The sequence below is a fragment of the Protopterus annectens genome, chromosome 7.part1 (genome assembly GCF_019279795.1).
Source record: "Protopterus annectens isolate FY-2018-M chromosome 7.part1, PAN1.0, whole genome shotgun sequence".
Lineage (NCBI taxonomy): Eukaryota > Metazoa > Chordata > Ceratodontiformes > Protopteridae > Protopterus > Protopterus annectens.
In genome coordinates, this window is record NC_056740.1 from 174,414,005 (window position 1) to 174,436,607 (window position 22,603).

Here is a 22,603-nt window from a genome sequence, read left to right on the forward strand (position 1 = left end):
TATGCTCAAACTTATCTGCATTATTAAGTATATTTGATCATACAAAATATAATTTTATATATATATATATATATATATATATATATATATATATATATATATATATATATATATATATATATATATATATATATTTACTATTAAATTAGCAATTGATTTTAGAATAATGAGACCAAAAGACTGTAAACTGAAAATGGCAAGGACCACAGCAGTGAACAGCCAGACTTGCCCCCCTTCTGGAACCAAGTTAACAATTGTTTCTGTGTCAGTGTAGGTCAGAAGTTTTGATATTCAACACTCAACTTTGTTCACTCCTGTGGCTCTCGACATTTTTGGCTTGGGATATTTATATATATATATAAACTTCACATAGGCGTGCGCACATACACACACACACACACACACACACACACACACAAACAGATGCACAGTTTTTTTTCACGTCCCCTTTATCATTATTATACTTTTGTTTCATTATTTCATTTCCGTTTTGCTGGCATTGTTTTTGTTTACATGATAGTGTGTTTCGTACGTGCTTTATTCTCCCTAGTTGCCACCTTCCAGTTCCAATTGTCTAATCTTAATAAAACTGAAACATACAAAATTTATTTTATTGTTTTTCTTGGAACGAATGCTGAAGCTGAGATTAATGGGTCTCAGAATTTAGACTTGCCACATGGTTTTAGGCGTCTTTTGTTAAATATCTGCATCCACTGTTAACAAGCATATGTCTGTAGCTATAACTCTGTACTTTGTACTATTTAAATAATAAACAATTTTCATTTGTTGTTTGCTTTCCAAAATGACATAGATGGTACATAATTAAACTGACCAGTATAATCATTTATTAAACACATTCTGTTTTGATTTCTTGTTTATTTTATCCAAGGTTTGTTCAACACCTGTTTTTCTCTACAGGCTTTTCTTCTATTTTGAATGCAAGGAAAGGAATGCAAAATACACAGGAAATTTTGAAAAAACACAAATTAAGGGTTTAGATAAGAATGCTTTTGTAGAAACAATCAGGTTGACAGAGTTACTGGATTATATGGGATTTGTGATAAAAAATGTTTCTAGTTCTTTTTCTAGAAACTTCAGCTTCTCATTTAAATTGATTGCCTGAGGAACAATGCAAAGTGATGATTTATTATTTATTTAGTTGAATGTGATTACTGGGGTAGAGCACTGATCAGTTCTGACCAGTTTCATTCTCACCCTGGGGTCAGTAAAATGACTAGATGTACGGATGACATTAGGACATTAACAATTAAGTGATAACGGGTGACATTCAAAGAGTATGTTATGCTAAGAAAACAAGTACAAAAATAGATCCAGTGTTATATTTAAGTATAGTATTAAAAGGGGCATGCAGTACATATGGAATGTTTGAGTGAGAAATACAGAAATGGTATGTAGGAGATTAAGGAAACAGAAGCAGAGATATGGAACTTAAATGTGGGATCAGAGAAGAAGAGGGTCTCGCATGGCTGTCTTCAAGCAATTTCATTTCTAAACTAGTTTGCTTCAAGTGGCTACAGAAAAAATCAGGTTCAAAGCCTTAGTCATACTAAGAGTTAGTAATGTGAGTTTGTATTATATATATATATATATATATATATATATATATATATATATATATATATATAGTTAAGTGATTGCCAAGCCACTGAAGAAAAATACTGATACTGTTTCTCACTCTAAGCTACTAACCAAACTCTCTGACCTCAACCGCTCCCCTTCTGCTATTCTTTGATTCTCTAGTTATCTTACTAACAGGCTACAGTCTGTCAGATGGCAAAACACACCCTTTTTACCTATTCAGACAGCAGTCCCACAAGGTTCTATTCTAGGTCCTCTTCTTTTCAATATATTTACCAATAACCTCCACTCATCCTGTAGCAACTCCTCCCTTATACAATATGTCGATGATTCAACTTTTATCTCCCTTGCTGATAACATCACAGGCCTTCATTCTTTTACTCAAAATTATTTTCTCACCTTAGAATGATGGCTAAATGTTAATCAACTCATCTTAAATCTGAAAAAAAACCTAAGCTTCTTCTCTTCTTTCCTCGTTCTCTCTCCCAGCATAAGAAGTCTTTCACCATCTCATCACTAGTTGGCACAATAATTAATTCTGAGTCTCACATTAAACTCCTAGGTGCCATAATAGATGACCAATTAAAATTTGACCTCCATATCCAATATTGCATAAAAAAGACTCATCAAAAATTAGGCCTTCTCTATAGAAATAGAAAATTCCTATCAGCTGATACCTAACCTGCCCTGGTACAAGCATTCCTTCTTCCCTGCTTACTCTATGCCTCCCCTGTGCTTACACATCTACAATCCACCTTATTAAACAAACTTGAGCAAACATATAACAGACTAGCTAGGTTTGCCAGCAACCTCCCTTACAGGTCTGACCATTACCATGCACAAAACAACTTCAGTAGCTTAAATTCCCCAAGCTCCTACTTTTGTCCAAAGACCCTTTAATAGAGTCTGCTCCTGGGTGACCACGATGCAAGATAGTAATGTACTGCTGTTGCAAGGACTTTGGAACAATTACTTTCAGACCTTTCATAATGATACCATTGTCAGATGAAATCTCATCTCTGTGTGGAAAATAAAGCTGCACTTCTTCAGGTAAACTAGATTGCTCTGATGGCCATCCTTGTTAATAAAGTGAATGAGCCTCTGTAAAACTGAATCGGTGGTGACTGTGTGATCTCTCAGCACATCAAGATGTGTAGAAGAAAAATGTCTTACTTCCATGACTTCAAAATCAAGGTTCTTATTCTCATACTGTTCAGTGGTGTTTCTGGGTGATCTGGATAATGTATCAGCCAGGTAAAGAAGCTTGCCTTTCTTGTAGACAAGACTGAAATTATACTTTTGCAATCTCAATATCATATGTTGCAATCTGGCTCAAACTGTATATATAGGCTTTCTCAAGATAGTGACTGGAGGTTGGTGGTCTTTTTTGATCTGGATAGGTCTACCATAAACATAATCATGGAACTTGGAACATGCAAAGACAATTGCCAAAAGCTCTTTCTCGATCTGAGTATACTGCATTTCAGTTTGAGTAAGAGTTCTCGATGCACAGGCAACAGGTTGACCCTCTTGTAGAATAACTGTACCTAGAGCAAATATGGAAGCATCACATGAAAGACTGACTGGCTTGTGAATGTCATAGTACCTATGAGTTAGTGGACTGGCAATTCTCTGTTCAGGACATCAAATGCTCTTTGATGTTGTTCTAACCAAGACCATGATACATCTTTACATGTCAGCTCTCTGAGTGGTGCTGATATTTGATTCAAATCTGGAATGAACTTGCCTAGATAGTTAACCATGCCAAGAAAATTTTGCAGGGCTTGAACACTGTTTGGAGCTGGCATCTCGAGAATGGCTGTTTACCAGGTCAAGTCACAGGCCTGACCTGGTAAATAAATGAGCATCATAAGTAACTTCTTCTAGCCTGAATTTGCATTTCTGTGGATTGAGCTTAAGATTCACTTGACATGCTCTTTCCAGAAGTTTTCTGAGGTTTTTGTCATGCTCAGTCTCACCACTACCTACTACTAGTATGTTGTCTACTATAATAGCACAAGGATACCCAGAAAAAAAATGCTCCATTGCATGTTAAAAGACTTCACTTGCAGAATTTTGGCTTTATTGGCCTGAAATTGTCCATTAAAATGATGAAACAAGTCATGGGCATTCAGAATTGCCATTGAGCTGAAACACCTGATGTTCATAAGGTTCATCTGCATATATCCCATGTGCCTCTGACATAAGAGGTTTGGGAGGTCACTCAGTGGAAGTTCTAGCTTTGCTGTAGTTTTAATTTTTGTTTTTACTAAATGGCATTCTCAGAAATCTGTACCTTCCAAATGCAGTACTGAAAGTAATTAGCAATGAGCATTTATTGTCAAGCTGAAATTGCCAAAATGAACTTTTTGCATCTAAGACAAAAAACAGTGGCATTTTGCATCAGAGCTCCAACTTCTTCGATTGTGCACATTGGACTATGAGGTCTTTTTAGTGCTTTGTTCAAATCGTGTGCATCAATAAATACATATTCTGATGTCACCTGAGCTTTTCATATGACCTAACACCATGGAAGATACTCACTCAGTTGGTTCATCTACTGGACAAATCACACCTTGTTGCACTATTTTATCTAGCTTGGCTTTGACTCTGTCCTGCATAGCTATTGGTACTTTCCAGGCAGGCCTGATAACTGGGCTGACATCTGTGTCTAACTTCGTGGAGTACACAGCTGGAAGCTTTCCTAGTTTGTCTTCGGAAAGACCAACATAGGTAGAAAAAATATGTTGGGCAAAAGTAGAGTAGTGGTCTTTTAAGCTAACCTGATCAACTTCCTTATTAAATGAAAGCAGTCCCATTTTCAAACTGTCTCTGACCCCTAATAATGACTGGATGTGCCTCTTGACTACATAAAATAACAAGCTGTAACTTTTCCCAGCACAGTAACATGAAAGCACGACTGAGCCTTCAGTCTGAATGTCTTCACCACCATAAGCAACAAGCTTCGCAAACTTTGCCAAATCAAGCCTTTCACCATTACACACTCAAGCAAATGTTTCTGCTGACATAACATTGCACTTTGAATCTGTGTCAGTTTTGAGCTCTATGGGTTTTCCTTTTATCTGAACAGTACAAAATATTTCATTCTTTGCCCACAAATCTACTGCACTGACTGTTTCATTAAGCATTGATACACCATCAACATAAAAAGTACATGATGTAGGGTCACAGCTTTCCAATCGATCCACTCTTTTCTTGAAATGTTCCCTTTTTAATAAAAGAATGTGTGCCTTTTGATTTACAAAGCCTCTTGAAATTATTCCACTTATTGCATTCATGGCATTGCTGACTAAAAGTTAAACATTGTCCCTTTTAAATTCATGATTTCCCCCACAATTATGACAGTTGGTAATGGAACTAGGTTGGGGCTCAAGCTTTGAGTCTGCTGACTCACTCTTATGCCTCACTGAGACTGTGTGAACCTGAAACTTGCTGGAAAGTTCTGGGGTTTACCAGAGAGTGCTGCACCGGCCACAGCTGCTGCCATGTGCTTCGGCTTGTTTCTTTTAACCACATGCTGCAGACTTTCAGCATGAGCTCTAGAAGTTACAGGAAATGCATCTCTCATTTGTAAGTATATTTGTGTGCTTTTCTGTGAATTCGTATATCTTACAAATCTCAATGGCCTTATTTGAAGTTAAATCACTGTCATAAAGCAAAATCTTTCTCACAGCATCATCCTTAATACCACACACGTCTGTCTTTTATCAACTCACCCTTTAAATCACCAAATCTGCACATTTTAGCTTTATTCCTCAAATCAACTATATATGCTGCAAAAGTTTCACCAGGCTTTTGATCACTTGTATAAAATAAGTGCCTTTCCATTGTAGTGTTTGTCTAGGGGTTACACATTTGTCTAAATTTACATTTTCAGCAATTAGGGTCCTCCCTTACCTCAACTGATACAACAATATGATGTTTTTTTCTCCCTCTCCTGCAAAGACACCAGGTGCATACACAAATGAACGCTCCCTTTCAATGGCTTCTGACCAAGCTAAATTAAGGAGAATAAATACCTTTGTATGGTTATCTTTATCAGAAAATGCAGCCTGTGTGAAAATGTCATACTGTTGTGCAAACACTCTCCAGTTTTCTGCAACATTATTGTCAAACACAAGTGCACTTGGTTTCCAAAATCTGTCTGCCATGACAACAAATTATGCACAAATACACTGAAAATATGGCCCTTGTAATTATATATGAACAAGCTGTGCTGTGAGAGCTCGTAATAACATTAAAGTGCACAATAAACTCTCCAAAATACTGTACTTTGTGAAATATGCTCTGAAATGGCTGTATCCTGTGAAATAACTTTACTGTAATACTGCACAAACACAAACACTTCATACGCTTCAAGCAACTTGAATAGCTTTAATTAATGTGAAAAAGTAGTGCTTAGTGGAAAAATGCAGTTGTTTCAATTATTTTATTCATTTTATGTGATTCAGTCTTTATTTCAAACATGTTCTGTAGTAATTCAAACATTTTTTATCAATATTGGACATTTCCGTGTATTTAAATATCATTTAGAGCATTCTGTATGCTTCATTTCATATTTTGTAAATAAGAAATTATTTGAGCAAGTTTTAACATCTGAAATTAGTTTCTGACCTGTTTTGAAAATTTCATGTGTAGTAGGGATGATCCACTCATGTATATATTCCTCCAATGCCAACCAGGTGCCTCTTGGATTCAAATTGGAGAAACTGGAACTTTTTCTGGCAACAAGTCATTTTAGCCATGCCTCTTCTGACACTATGCCCTTTTAGACATGTCACTTCTGACACCATGTCACTCGTCCTTCTCTAACATAGATGATGAACAGGCAGGGTTGTTTGGTTAGATGCTTTATTACATAGAAACAGATCAGGATGAACAGCAGCATCATAAAATATAAACAAACTGATTAACAGACAGACCTTATAGACATACATGCTTATATCTCAACAGCTTACTACAAAATGGCAGTCAGGCTTGTACGTGCTCAGCATTTATACACTTGTGCAAGCCCTTGGATAGCTTCTTAAAGGTACATACACACACATTGATCTACAGTAACATAACCTTTTTTAACCCAATTAGAATGCTTTCATCTACTCCAGACTTCTTAAGTAATAGCATATCTTGGCCTTAAGTCCTACATTGAATGTTAATATTTGTAAATACGTACCTTATTATTTTGTATTAAATTCTCGGCATTGCTATATCTCAATTATCTGTTAGTATCCTATATCATATGGAACTATTTCACCTTTGTTTGTTTGTATTTTCTTTTTTTCTATAATCTTAAGAATCTGTGTAAACTGTGGGTTTTTTCACTTTTGTTGGAGCTTTTCTCCTCGGGTTTCCAGTGAAAATGGGCCCCTGGCTCAGTTGGACTAACCAGGTTAACAAATGACAAATAAAGAAAAGAAAGAAAGAAAGAAAGAAAGAAAGAAAGAAAGAAAGAAAAATGGCTGTAACAAGTGGAGCTTTCTTTCTTTCTTTTTTTTTTTTTTTGGAGTAGGAATATTTTTGTTTGGGGCATCACCCTCACGTGGTGTGGAATAACCTATTGTCAAGGTTCAGTAAAAGTTTTTTTTTTTTGTGAATCAGTACTTGATTTTTATTAGTAGTAGTATTTTCTATCTATCAATATAAATTCTTTAAAAAAATAACACGTCTATTTAACTTATCTGGCACAATCTATTCACTACAGCTTCCGCTGTTTTTTTTTTGTCAAAAGCCAAAGACATTAACAAACATTTACTGCACAGAAAACATTGTTGACAATGACAAGGTCATTGATGGTCAGTTCAGTTATAGAGTTAAAACCTACATGAGGCAGACAGCTCGACATCCTGCATAAACTCTGGAGAACAGGGAAGACATACAGCTATAGCTGAGATATTGTTGCCAATCACTCATGACAAAATGTGTTTTCCACCCCTAAAGTACAAAATGTATATATATATATACATACATATATATATATATATATATATATATATATATATATATATATATATATATATATATATGTGTGTGTGTGTGTGTGTGTGTGTGTGCATATACATGTAACACCATACTCTATGTATCTGTCTCTGTATTTACATATGTATAGAGAGAGGGGAAAGGGAGACAGAGAGAGAGATTTTTATCATTGGAATTACTCACAAAGATTTAATACTGCTTACCTTGCCTACAGCACAGGATTAATTTTACCACTTTAGCAGACCAGTCATTGAACTATCACCACTTTATCAGCATCATTAAAAAGATTCCAAGTGTATCAGAATCATTAGGCTCCAAGAACCCATTTAAATATTTTTACGTTCCAGCAGCATTACTTACCATAACCACATTTGCTGCAATAAACTCACCATATTCAGAGTCAGATAACAAAGATAAAAGCTGACTCATTTGTATTGTAGATACCATGTAATTCAGCAGAAAACATCTGCAACATTATTTTTTTCTGACATAGATATATTTCTTTTTTGTGGAAATACAGAAAAGTCATAATTTCAGCTGGGAGTCATAGAGGTGTGCAGTGCACCTATTCAGCAGCAATACTGAAGGAGGTTAATGTATGACATGTCTGAAAGCTAATTAGCTATGTAATGGGTGATGGATAACACTAGTATACTGAATGAAAGGCCAAAAAAATAAAGCAGATGGGCAATGATCAGATACAGCACAGCACTTGATAGTGGTAATATACATCACAGCACAGCAGTAGGCAATGGTAACACAGATCACAGCACAGTACTGGGCAGTGGTGACATACAACACAGCACTGGGCAGTGGTGACATACAGCACAGCACTGGGCAGCGGTAACATACATCACAGCATAGCACTGGGCAGTGGTGATATACAGCACAGCATAGCACTGGGCAGAGGTAACATACAGCACAGCACAGCACTGGGCAGTGGTGACATACCACACAGCACAGCACTGGACAGTGGTAACATACGGCACAGCACAACACTGGGCAGTATTAACAGACAGCACAGCACAGGGCAGTGGTAACATACAGCACAACACAATAGTGGGCAGTGGTAACAGACAGCACAGCACAGGGCAGTGATATCATACACCACAGCACAGTACTGGGCAGTGGTGACATATAGCATAGCACATCACTGGGCAGTGGTAACATACATCACAGCACAGCAGTGGGCAATGATGACATACAGCAAAACACAGCACCAGGCAGTGGTGACATACAGCACAGCACATCATGGGGTAGTGGTGACATACAGCACAGCACTGGGCAGTGGTAACATACAGCACAGCACTGGGCAGTGGTAACAGACAGCACAGCACAGGGCAGTGGTAACAGACAACACAGCACACCACTGGGCAGTGGTAACATGTACCACAGCACAACACTGGGCATGAGCAGCATACAAGATCTCATAATAACGTCATCATACTATACCCAAATCAGTATGTGTGGTTCTATGCAATGCTGCAGTAGCAATCACCAGCCCATAGCACACAGCCATGGGTATGGCAGCATTACACTACACTGTGCCAAACAAGAAGAGTATTCTAGGTGTGCACACAGAAGTGACTAATGGGATCATCGTTTTAATGGGAGGAAAAGGAGTAGATATGAAAGCAGTAAATGGAAGTACAACAAGCAAAGGGAAAGATACAAAGATAACTAATATAGAGTGGGTAGTAGGAATAGAGGGAGGTAAGATATACCCTACATGGGCAGATTGGAAAGGTAATGAAGGATGGCTTTACAGGGATATAAGAAGAAGGGCAAGTAGTGTGTGAAGACAGACAGGCAAGGATCATATACACAAACAGACAGACAGTGATGGTATATATAGAAAAGGTGGGATGGAGTCATACAAGCAAAAGGTGTTTGAAAAAGGGTGGGGAAGAAACAAGGTTTGAGCAATAATACAGAAGGGAGGTGTAACAAAGTTAGAGGAATATGGTGGGCTGCTGGTACAGTCAGCTGCCAGATCAGTACAGAAGGCAACACACCCAAGTCTCACAAACCTGGGAGGCCAATATCATAGACCAGTTGCTTCTCTAGAGGACTGCTGACCAAGGTCTGCCAGTTGAATGACTCATGAAGTCACACCAGAATATGTTCCATGTTGTCAGCAGGGATGTCAAGCTGCCCAAACGCCCCCTCAGCTATCCACCTCTACGTCTGCCACTATATGAGAAACACCCTGTCTGCCTTTAGAACAAAGAACCTTTAGTCTCCTCTTGAGAGACCAAAACACAAGGCACTATCAAACCTCTTTGCTTTATCTCCAACAGAAGAGCCCTCCCTCTTCTTTCTGGAAGTGAGACACACAGGATTACAATGACCAAGCATTAGCCTCAGCATCTTAAGAAGACTGAAGTGAACATGATTGCACCATTGGCTCTGCATCACATGGACTTGCAAATGACGGGAACAATGGGAACTAAATAATCAGACAGATTTGCATGAGCAGCACTGCATTTGTAAATTGGAAGACTATGCAAAACTTGCACACTCTGCTGTTTGCAGAGATACTCCTGGCTTTTATGGACACAAACCATATTTAAATGATGCTTCTCATTAACAGTAAAACAACTGAACTCCATAGGTGTACAATACATTCACAAAGTAGGAGACAAACAGATCAAAAAAAAGGAAAGAAAAAATGCTTCCTGTACATCTCTGGCTACAAATCTGAACGTCTGCCTCCCACTGGTGAAGCAGGTCAATATGGTGCTACCTCAGGTCATCATATAGATGCCTGAATTGCTCCTATGTGCAGGTGATGACCTTGGCATCAATCAGTACCCACACCAGATAGAACCAGACATTGACCTTTTAAAAAGGGGCAATCATTCTAACCCAGGAGGAGTTGCTTGAAATTTATGTGCATGAAAAACAGGAATAGTCTTTCCTCACTAGCACAACATGCAATAACCTTATGGGTAACATTAGAGGAAGCAGACATGACCACTCAACAGGTTATGTCAAGACGCAGTGTAATAGCCATGTACACATGGATGCATGTTTCTGAGTCATGCATCGAGCAATGTAGTGCCACACAATAATCCTAAAATACATGCATTCCCTGACCTTGTGGAAGAATATAGGTGTCACATGCCTACTGTTAAACTGTATGTACATAAGATGCACAGTAAGTGATTCACAAATGTTGGTGATATCTGACATCATTAGCATTCCCACCATACTACTTGATTTATGCCAGCATGATAAATAGTACTGCCACTCTATTGTATAAGATAGGTTTCAAACATAAGTGTGGAATTTCTTGGAACTGTAAAAGTGCTATGGATGTGGAGCATTAGAGACAGAAAGAGAAGAACTGGGCTGGTAATATAGTTATTGCATCTCTGCATTGACTGTGGTGCTGTCAGGGATAGAGAGGGTCAGTATGTAGCTATTTCTGTAAATAAGACATATATAAAGGTGGGACACATATAGGTATTCCATCTCAAATATGGCATAGACAGTGGCAGCAGCACAACAGCTACACATGTACAAGCATCTATGTGCAGAGGTATCCAGATGCCTACATGCAGGATCATCATACAATCACAGAATACAGTTGTGTATTACTGTGGGTGATGCAGTGGACAAAGAATATTGTATGTGATACCATTTCAAATAGGGTGGGGGACTGCACTGATCCTATACAATGGGAATAATAGTAACTGCAACTGATATTCAGGTAGATGCGTGGGAAGAGGCCATGGACAGTAATAGATGCATGGTGTAGCTGTGCATATGCACTCACTAAATGATGTGATTTACCTATCGGTGTATATGTGTATGTATGGCCAACTGGGGATGGAATTCCTGGAAACATTCACAAGCCAAGAGAATGATATGCTGTTGCAAGCCCTCCACAAGCATTGCATGTGCCTACTGGCCAAAGGTGGTGTAGACCAGCAAGCCAGACATCAGATATAATAGTTCATTGTGTGAAATGCAAATGTCTTATAAGGTCATAATAGGTCCCTACAATGGCTAAGAAAGAGAGTTACAGATATAATCTCCCATTCAAAGCCAAAGGTTTGGGACATGTCAATGGACAGGACCATCACACATACTTCTGAACTTGCAGACATTGATAACATGTACAGATGCTCCTGAAAACTAGGCACAGACAGCCAAAATCTGATCACCTAATTTGTATAAAATCTGAATCCCTAACAACATGTAGCTCCTCCCACTTCTAGTAGGATTGTGGGATATTACTCAGAATTATAAATTAAAAAAATGAGAGTGATTAAAATATAAGCATATTGTTAAAACATAGTGTAAAATCTGTAGACTTTAATAAATGATATTGCAAAGCTCTACCTCACATAGTCATTTATTTTTGTTTCCAAAAAATGGAGAAACAAAATGGGTTCCTCTTTCTTTAAATTATTGGTGCACTAGTATTTTGGTCATGTAGTCTGGCTGTTGGTGCAGATGGTTAAGGGTTTAATTCACATAGCAATCATTTGCTTACTGTGTGACTTCCAGATATTGCTCTTAGCTCATGCCTGAGTAGGGATTATGTGTTCAGTAGGCATACCTGGTTAACAAATGGGTATTATTATTATTATTATTCTGAAAGCAGGAATGCACCTCCAAAAATGGGTACATTCTGTGAATCATGCTTGAAAATAGGTACAGTCCTCCAGAATAGATACAGTCAAGAGGTCTGCCACTACAGGAGGTAAACCACCAATACTGAAGCAGATGAAGGTTGAGGAACGTTTTTGATGTCAGGTATCAGATAGGAGAACATTTCTTCACACCATGTGATGGCTTTTGTGGATACAGGCCAGGTATCCATTACTCTGTGTCAGTGGACAATCTGTATTTGCTATAATGCAGTGGTGTAGAACATATGCACATATGAAATAAACAAGATAAGACCACAAGTGACCTGCACTTCTGTCATTTAGGTACCTCTGGTCTGTAAGTGAAATTTCCTGTCCAACAAATGATGCACTCCGAAGTATTGCATAGCATTATTTTCTATGTGTCCCACTATGCATGCACAGCTGGAGTAGCAGAACCATATGTTTAGGATTCACACTGGTGTCATATTTTTCATGCATTCACAGCTTCCATTGGTGCAGATTTCAGCATAGTGGTAAAATGAAGATTGTTTTGGCTCCCAACAATGATAACTTGCAGGTGGCAGAGTCTGATGATACTGTGGCACTGTCTGCCATACTTTTGTGTGAAGGAGCACTTCTCTGTGGAAGTTGCTGCTAACTGTGTGGCCTCACCACAGCTTGACATACCACCTGAAGCTTAAAATCTGATATGACCCCCCCCCTTGTGAAAATGTCAGATAAAGCATATGAGATGTGCACTGACTCACCATATCTGACAGATGCAGAGGAGTTCAATGCTGCCATGATTCCAGTACTGTCACTAATATGGATGCAGCAACTGAACTCAACCAGCAAATGTGCAAGCTGGTATTTAAGGTACAAATAGTTGCTATGCACATTACTGTGAACCTGTCAAATGTGCTGCCTGGCATGTGTGAGGACTTGCACCAAGTCCAAAGTGACTTAGAATAGCAACATAATGAGGCCACACTACTGCTAAGGTCTCTGGTGACCAACATTGCCTCCATACGTGCACCCTTGCTACACATTACAACAGCCATCCAATGTGCAACTGCTAGCAGTGGGGGTAATGGTCATGGAAGGATACAGACATGAGGTGCTTTACATGATAGGTTACAGACTACAGCAGACACACCATCACTGTCACCTTCTAACACATGACCTGGCAAATCACAAAGTTATGTAGTTCAACCCCATCCCTGCAATGGGATGATCCTGCCCTAAAATGGATAGCTGGTACTATTGCACACTGAAAATGGTCATGTAGTGGTACTGCCACCCCATCCCTGGAGGATATAAACCCTAACACACAACAGTCAGCCAGAATATGAGGCTATCACATTTGTCACCCATTACTCTACCCCACATGATAGTGTTGCATTTAGCTGTCACTGTGTGCACTGGAAAAATTAATATGTGGGATCCGTCACTGGGCTGTGACTGATTCTACAACCATCTGGATATACAAAGCTGATATGAGTATACTTTTTGTACTTGTTCTGTTTCAGTGATAGTTAACAAAACTATACTGCATTTATTTATTTGTTTCATTGAATATTGATTGAATATTGGAGGCCCCTCTCTCTGCAGTTTCTTTCTCAGGGCTAGTTCAGCACTTGAGCTCTGGTTTCATAGTGTGGGTCATTTTACATTCTGTGAAGTTTTGTGTATATCTAATTGCCTGGGGGTCTATCTTTTGTTTTATACTACTGGTATTGTTACATTTATGTGTATTTGTGCTCAATAGCAGAGCTGTTTAGCTGGCTGTGACTGATTCTGCAACCATCTGGATAAACAAAGCTGATATAAGTATACTTTTTTGTGCTTGTTCTGTTTCAGTAATATTTAACAAAACTGTACTGCATTTATTTATTTGTTTCATTGAACATTGAATGTTGGTGGTTTCTCTCTCTCTCTCTCTGCAGTTTGTTTCTCAAGGTTAGTTCAGCACTTGAGCTCTGGTTTCATAGTGGGGGTTGTTTTATATTCTGTGAAGTTTTGTGTTTATTTAATTGCCTGGAGGTCTATCTTTTGTTTTATACTACAGGTAAAGTTACATTTCTGTGTATTTGTGATCAGTAGCAGGGCTGTTTAGCTGGATGTGACTGATTCTACAACCATCTAGATATACAAAGCTGATATAAGTATACTTTTTTGCACTTGTTCTGTGTCAGTGATACTTAACAAAACTGTACTGCATTTATTTATTTGTTTCACTGAATATTGATTGAATATTGGTGGTCTCTCTCTTTCTCTCTCTGCAGTTTGTTTTCCCACCCTTCCATCCAAGTGTTATTATATTCTTAAACTTGGTGGCTTTGGAATTGCCCACCCCTGCTGTAAATTTGTCTTTGGACATTCCTCCCAGCCCCATCTCATTTGGTCACTCAATTGAGTATAGTGAGATAATTTGGGAAGGACTATCCCCTTGTTTTTTTGATTTTGAACACTCATCCCAGTCCCATCTCATCAACTCTGTCTACTGTGTACACAGAGAGCATTTGGGAACGATAACCCCCTTAGTCTCTTGTTTGTTTGTTTGTCTTTCAGCTTTTTCCGGTTAGGGGTCGCCACAGCAGAGCTCTGGTACACTAATGATTGGCAGTAGGTTTTTCACGAACGCCGAGGTGCCAGCTTGACGTTCAACCTTCAATGAAGGCACGCCCATTTGCCCATGTCTTTCGAATGCCCACCCAACCACAGAGAGGACATGCAGACTCCACACAGAAGGCACTCCCCACACTCCAGCCAAGAATCGAACAGGAGAACCTCTTGCTGTGAGGTAACAACGCAACCGCTGCACCACCGCAGATTAATCTTGAATTATCTTCTGTGTCCTCCCTCTCCACTTAACAAAAAATACACTTTATTCAGCTGCTCTTACTGTAACTGTGTCCTACCTACTTTACTACCTTATTTTGCTTTGTCATGTGCTCCTAAGTGTTCAAGTGCTCTTATTCTACTGCACTTATTATTGCTTGTTAGTAGCCTGATTAAATGTATCTGCTATTCTAAGCATCTTAGTTTTGGTTTTACCACTTGTGCTTCAGGCCAGCTATTTTACTTTTAAGAAGGTTTTGTGGTCTACATTCTTGTGGACAAATCCTTATCAAAACCCTCTCTCCATAAGTCCACCAAGTATTCACAGCGCTATGTCTGGACAATTCCCATCAGTTTCTAATGCCAGCCTGGTCAACATGGGCATACTGAGACAGTGTAGCAACTCCCTCACGTTCAGTGACAGCTCTCTTCTCCAAGCACATAATTCTTCTACTTCTGAAAAATGCATATACATCAGTGACCTGGAATACATGCTCTCTCACCACAGTCAGTACTTCTGACAAAGAGGAGATTGCCAGCACAAACACCACACCACCCATAGCCAACCACAACATACACTCACCTATGTAGAGGTCCTCAATAAAAAACTTACCTAAACAGCAGAGACCTCCAAAACACACTCACAAACATTCCACACACAACACCAAACACAGCACACACAGCAGACAACACACCAGTGACTCACAAACACAGGCCATAAGGCATAACAATAAACCAATGCAGCCCATAAGGCATAACAATAAACCAAACATACTAGTCATTTGTGACTCAGTTGTGAGGCACCCTGATGTCCCCTTCACCAGGCCTTGACAAGGAGAAGGTGAGTGTCATTTGTCTGTCAGGTGCCAGGATCCACCACATCACGCACGCACTTAAGTCTCTCCACAACAGGTACAATTATGACTCTGTCATTGTCCATGTTGGTTTGACTGACTTGAGACATACCTCCCTGGACTATATGAAGAGAGACATGATTGAGCTTTAAGAGTATGTGTCCCAGACAGGTATGACCCTAGCCCTAAGCAGCATCCTACCTTCACCAAGAATGATACCATAATACCAACAAAAAATAATTAACTTCAACAATTGGCTTAGTTTCTGGTGTTTTTCCAAGGGGATCCACTATTTGTCTGCCTGGGATGACATGGTTGACAGGCTTCAATGCTTTGCCAGAGATGGCCTCCACCTGTCACCCTTGGGATTCCAGATCCTGGTCAGGGCTCTTGCCTCCCTCATTGTGCCTTTTTTAGGCTATGTCCCAAAGACAATTTTTCCAACATAAAAGATCTGCCAAAAAGCAAATTGAAGGTCATGCTGCTTAACGCTAAGAGCCTTAACCTGAAAATGCACTCGCTGGAGGCTGTCCTTGCACTGGAAGATGCCGATGCCTGTGTGGTCACAGAAACTTGATTCAGGGCTGTGGAGAGCACCCCTGCCTTACCAGCCTGTACCTCATTCCACACATTCTGACACAAAAATAAAGTCGGGAAGACTAAGGGTAGTGGAGTTTCTATCTTCATTAAAGACAGGCACACCTCCAGACTGGTTTGCCAGCATGATGCACTGGAATTACTCCAGGTGCAACGGACAGTTGGCAAGACACCCATCCAAGTTATAGCAAGCTATAGACCCCCTACATGACTCAGGACCACCCACTCTTTCTACCTGGACCTACTTGACTCCATCAGGGTACCCCCACACACCCTGATCCTTGGTGGCTTCAACTACCCTACCATAGACTGGGTAAACTATTCCTGCACTAACCCACTCACCCAATGATTCCTTGACTTCATCAGTTCTACTGCACTAGACCAGCTCGTCTCATCCCCGACAAGGGGAGATGACATTCTGGACTTGGTTCTCATCAACATGGGTGACCACTGCACTACTCCCATAGTATGTTCTTCCCTGGTGAGATCAGATAATCAGTCTGTCTCATTCAAAGTTTCTATCCCACCCCCAACCCCAGCCATAACCAGGCTAAAATACTTCTCAAAAGCTGATTACAACCTCCTAAGTGAGGGGATCAGTAGTTTCATACCATCACCCCCCCCCCAGAGGATGCAGACAACTATGCTGAACAGTATGCCAATGCAGTATACAATCACCTGTAAAACTTCATGGACTGAACCATACCCAACAGACCTAAAACCTGCTCCTCAAGGAAACATAAACCTGTCTGGTGGACGTCCTCTATCAACAGGCTTTACAACAAAAGGAAAAAACTGTTAACCAAGGGTAAAAAGGAACAAATTTCAAACTGGAAAAACTCCCACCTCAGCCTCAAGAAGCAAATTAAATCACTAGTGAAAACCTCCAAAGCCAATTATGAATTGAAACTAGCCTCTGAAACAAAAGTAAACCACAAAGCCCTCTTCAGTTACATCAGGAACCCCCATGACAAAGCCCAGGTTTTTTCACAATTAGTACTTAATGGTGCCACTTACACTGATCCTGTTGACTTAGCCAACCTGCTAGCAGATAGGGTCAGTGCAAACTTCAACCCCCCTATCCCCCCAAAGGCCCAGTCAGCATCCCCAATACTTGTCCCTCATCTCACATCTCTGTAGATCAAGTGTTAAATGCCCTACCCAAGGCAAAGAACACAGCTTCCATGAGACCTAATAGTATCACAGGCTGTATTCTGCACCATCTCCAGCAAGAACTAGGTTCACCATTGAGCACCCAATTCAACCGCAGCCCAAGTACACGCTTCATTCCAGCAGAGTGGAGAACTGTCATTGTCATCCCCTTGCACAAAGGTGGTGCCCTACTGACCCTGTTAACTATCACCCCGTTAGCTTGACAAGTCTGATCTGTAAAGCCATGGAGCATATTATTATGGATTTCATAAACAAGCACATAGGCAATCTCCAAGCACTTGACCCCACCCAGTTTGGATTTGTCAAGGACAGATCCTGCCTGTTGAACCTGGTTGACTTCTTTGAGACTGTCACCAAAGCCCTGGATGAGGGAAAGTCAGTGCATATAGCTTACCTTGACTTGGTCAAGGCCTTTGACACAATCCCCCACTCGGGCATCATTGAAAGGTTATCACAACTTGGCGTAAATCCCTGTCTCATCAGGTGGGTGGCAACTGGCTCACCATTAGGACCCACAAGGTCAAAATAGCCACCTCCACCTCTGACAGCAGACCTGTCACTGGTGGTGTTCCCAGGATTTTGTCCTGGGACCCCTACTGTTTGGCATCTACTTCTTAGAGGTCCAAGCAAAGACAAAAGGCCTGTGGCTGACCAAGTTTGCAGATGACTGTAAGTTGGGTGCTGTCACTGACTCCCCAAATGATGTTAACATACTGCAAGAGGGTCTCACAGCAATAAATGACTGGTGCCAAAGTCATTGCCTTAAGTTAAATGTAAAAAATGTATTATCATACCATTCAGCAAAAACACGACCCCTACTGATTACAGCATCAGTGACAACCCCCTAAGCACACAACCTGTGGTGAGAGACCTGGGTACTCAGGTTGGCAACAATCACACATTTGACCATCATGTGGCAGCAGTGGTCAGAAAAGCCTTTTACTTATTTCATCTCAGAAGTAAAGGGATTGCATCCAGAAAAAAGGAAGTTATTACCTCTCTGTACACCTCCCTCATTAGGCCAGTGATTGAGTATAACGCCCCATTTGGTATGTACCTCTTCAAATACTTGCACCAACTGGAAAGGCCACAGAAATATCTCACAAAGAGAATGCATGGCCTCCAACACCTGTCCTATGTGGACAGGCTCAAATCACTATCACTCTACTCATTATTGTACAGAATGTTCAGAGGTGATCTGTGTCTTTCCTATAAGGCAATATCGGACTATGCCCTACTAGAGATGCTCCATATCCATAAGTCTAACTCCTCATGCATTAACCACTCGAAAGGCCTAAATCTAATATGTGACATCAACAAAACCTGGCGGAGAGACAGGTTTGTCTCCCAGAGACTGCCCCCGTCTCTGGAATAGACATATACATGTCAAACAGAGTACCAAACTGACCCTATTCAAGTGCAACCTTGATGAGTGGATGGAAAACCACAAATTTGTCACAGGGGGTTCCACCTGTGTCCCTCATTGATAAGGGCAACAGGTGCTGACTGAGGTTTCTCTTTTGGGGATAAACTTTTTGCTAGGCTGTAAGGGCCTCAGGGTCATTAGCTTAGTAACCTCTTATGATCCTATAAGTATCAGTTCTGTCTGCACTGTTGGGGGTGGGGTTAATTATATGCCTCCTTTGTGCCAAGCCTTCTTTGTGCAAATAAAGTGATATCTAATTTCTGAATTCCACGTACTCCATATTTATCCTAAAGCCATATCATTGATGGGACAAAGGGGGCAGATAAGTTAAAGGGTGTGGTCAGCACTGTAGAAGATATGTCAATTATTCCCTGTAAACAGTATCGGCAATCACTTAAAGTTATGACTGTGATTGTGGCTGCTTAAATGGCAGTGAGTGTTTGTGTGTTAGGAACTGTAGCAAGGTACAAGCATAACACTTTGCAACCATTTTCCAAAGGTGTTTTACACAGTTCATCACAGAGCTTCAATGAAAGTAAATAGCTTTGCTTAGCTTGAAGACCTATTTTATGAGTACATGTCAGTCACTGAACCACAGCAATCAGCTATTACATCTCTTTGCTACACTACAGTAAAGAACTGTTATGTGTATACATAATAGATGTTTGCTTAGCCAAAAAGACTGAAGTCCCTTTACATTTAAGAGTGTTTTTTAGGTCTTCAGCTTAAAAGGAGGCATTGCCCAGGACACCACAAGCTATGCTATAATTCTGATTTATCATAACTATAGACTAACTTGTCACCATATGATAACAATATATATCCTGATAATAGTACAAGATATGTGTAATTCCTGCGTGACATCATTATCTGAGAAGATATCACCACTATGCAAAAAAAAAAAATATATATATATATATATATATATATATATATATATATATATATATATATATATATATATATATATGTTTATGTGTGTGTGTGTGTGTGTGTGTGTGTGTGTGTGTGTGTGTGTAAAAACTTAAGAAACTTTTGATATTTTGGAAGGAATATAGACACTAGGCTATCCTCAGTATTTTGTACAGTCTTTTATTCATTTAGACCACATTTTGAGCACTTTCATTCATTGTAAAGTTTTCAGTCGAACTTCATCAGAAAATAACTTAAAGTGAACCTAGGCTTATTGTTTAACTGGTGTGGTGAACGGGGGATGGGTTAAGGAGATCCCTAATCCATTTAAGGACACTGGAAATGCTCAGGTTTTCATTTAGACCTGGGGTGTGTCTACTCGCAATTGTATCTGCCATTTTAACACTTTGACTAACAGTAAGTTGTCTGTGTTGCAAAGGGGGTCAGTAATCCCTAGGGGATCTGTGACTTTTTCAGTTGCTGCAAATTGAAATCTGGAGAATTGGGAGCAGGTCTTACTATGCCTGGCTAGTGTGTTATAAGGGTTTTGCTTTCTGATGGCTCCCACGTGTTCTTTTTATCCAGATCCAAAGTAGGCTTTTGTTTTTTCCAATGTAGTATGCTTCACACTGAGAGCATACTGCAATGTAAAGTGGAAAAACCATGTATAAAATACTGTGATGAAGCGGAACATCATGATGGGGCAGTATATATGGCTAAGCAGAATTGTTAATGAGGAAGATTCTTTCCACCTCGAATGCCAGCACCTCAAGGACTTCTTCCTGGAAAGGCACTACCCAGAGGATCTAGTCTCCAAAGTCATGGGACTGGTAATTGCAACGATTGAAACCCTGTACCCACCCATCCTTAAACACAGATTCTACCCCCGAAGCTCAGTCACTAGAGGACACCACCCCAAGGTTTCCCTTGCCCATCTCTCTAGAAGCCACCATCATCAAATATATCCTCGTTAAAAACTGGGGATTCATAGCAGAGAACCCAGAGCTAGCCCTAATCCTTGGAAGCCAGCCAAAATTCTGCTACAGAAAGAGCATGTCCCTCAAACCACTTTTGAATCAGAAAAGAGGCTGTGAGCACACACCTTCGATGCACCCCCAGGCATGCACCAATGCAGGAAATATCACTGGTGCAATTTTGTCATTCAAACTCCCAAGGTACATCTCATGACCCCACAGGTAGTTATTCACATAAAAGACAATTTAAACTGTCAGACCCCCAACGTGGTTTATATCACAGTATGCTCTCAATGTGAAGCATACTACACTGGAAAAAACACAAGACTACTAGGATCCCGGTAAAGGAACATGTGAGAGCCATCAGGAAGCGAGACCCTTACAACACACTAAAACTTGTCCTGTTTTAATGTCAAATGGGAAGCATTGACCATAATGCCAAATGAAAACATTTGAATGCAAATACCATGTTATTCAGCAAAAAATCTGAGCATACCATTCAGAGGTATGATTTTAACTATGCTTAATGATTTTCACAATTGCATAGTTCGCCACAGACCTTGACTGATTCATAGACTTAATTACTTTGGACTATGTCTCTTCAAGAAACACTTGTAAACTGTAACTCAGAATTTTCAGATCCCAAGCATATAATCTTTATATTATAGCACACAACAGTCTAATATGCTCTATACAGTAGCATCTGCACACGACAGCATTCCACACATACATTAGCAGTGTGCAGCAAATGTATGTACTGTATGTAGTCACAAGTGATAGCAGAAGTGACCATTCCCTTTACATATTCAAAGAAAGAAAGCTGAAGCGCACATTACAGTACAGTAAAATCAACATCCCAAACTCACTAAATGTACATGCATGTTCACATATGCATTATATGACACTGGCTGCGTAGCCATTAGTCATTATGTTACTGCAGGGCTACTGCTCTCATCACAAATGTACTGCATCATTGTCATAAAGCATTAAATATGCAAGGCAGCCTGTCATGAAACAAATATACATGAAGAAAAATATCAGTGATCTGAATGAACAATGTCAAGTTACATGACAGATGCCTTCATTTCCTGTGTAAATTTTGTCAACAATCTGTTTGTGTTTACTAAATGGTGTCAATTAAACAGTTGTCGACATCCTTATATAGTATCGGCAGCTCATATATATTCATAAGATTCATAAAAGTATTTACAGTATTCTGGCCATAAGGCCACCAAAGAACATTCTGTAATGTAAATCTATCTTCTGTAATGCCTGAAACATGTCATCCTCAGGAGGACTCGCACATACATATTACTCAAAAAATGATCATCCTTCAGCTTCTGGAACCTGCACTGTCAGCACACTATGACTTGTATGGCATTTATAAATATGATATATATATATATATATATATATATATATATATATATATATATCTATATATAGATCGATAGATAGATATAGATATATATATATATAGATATATATATCCGTATGTACTACAGAAACATAAAAGGTTATATATTAAAATCATTAACAACAAGAGATGAGATCTGTTTGATTATTGAATTTAAGACCTATTTGAGACCCATTTTAGAATATAATAATGCTTTTTGCATGTATACC